This window comes from Perkinsus marinus (assembly GCF_000006405.1).
Source record: "Perkinsus marinus ATCC 50983 genomic scaffold scf_1104296938468, whole genome shotgun sequence".
NCBI classification, from domain to species: Eukaryota; Perkinsozoa; order Perkinsida; family Perkinsidae; genus Perkinsus; species Perkinsus marinus.
Genome location: NW_003213425.1, coordinates 1 through 1072, shown reverse-complemented (window position 1 = coordinate 1072; position 1072 = coordinate 1).

Sequence of the window (1072 nt, the reverse complement as noted above, 5' to 3'; positions counted from 1 at the left end):
ACAAGATAGTAGAGCATCACTATCCTTCGTCTAATGCAAAGCCCACAAGTGTATCCTCGTCCATGCTTTTTTATATTCTATACTCCTCCACCATCTCTGGAGAGCATGACGCTGCGGCAGCGTCGCTGACGAAGGCACACCAAAGCCTCTCCCTCTGCAACGACTCTGCCTTAGGACTTGTAAAACTTCCTCTAACCTCATCTCTAGCCTCATCTCTAGCCTCATCTCTAGCCTCATCTCTAGCCTCATCTCTAGCCTCATCTCTAGCCTCATCTCTAGCCTCATCTCTAGCTCAATCCATAGACCAATCAATTGTGTTGAGTTCTCAGGAGGATGCTCTCGGTTAGTCATTCTGAGCTTTGGTCGCAGCCACAGCGCCTTAGTCTTCCACTATTGAACATGAGCTGGTGTCCCTTCCTGGTTCTACATACAGTACGCGACTTCTAGTACACGCGCAATCCTTATCAGATACTATCTGACAGATAGTTTTTTCCTCAACTACATCGAATTACCCTTCTCTTGTCATGTTCTTCAAGTCGTGATGTTAGGACACTCGAACACAAGTTTTTCCGTTTTAAAGATTTCAATGATATAAGGAGAAGTAAACCTCCCTGACAATCCCCTCTTCCAGAACAGGGTTACAACCACTATTAATATATTGCCAATAAACGGCGCTATTCATCGTATTATCAGCTGACAGGCTCCTCCCTCCGACTGTCATAACATCTATCATGATAGCTTTTCCAATGTGTAAGCCACGATGCCCAGCGATATCCTTGATTTCCTCATCTGAGAGCCCTATCTCGGCCCTTAGAATGATAGTGACTCCCTTTAATTGACCAAATTCATAATCTGTGTATAGGTCCGATAAATCACATACGATAGCACCATCACCATTCAACACCTTTGTGTTATTTCGCCGTATCACTAGAGGCACACCACGGGATCTCGCAACCTTCAGAACTTCCTTCAATTCTTTTACAGATGCTGGCGCAATGAAACAGAGAGGATGACCATCACAATCAGCCTGTGGTACTCCAGGTTTTACAAAACATTTCATAGCCGCGATCAT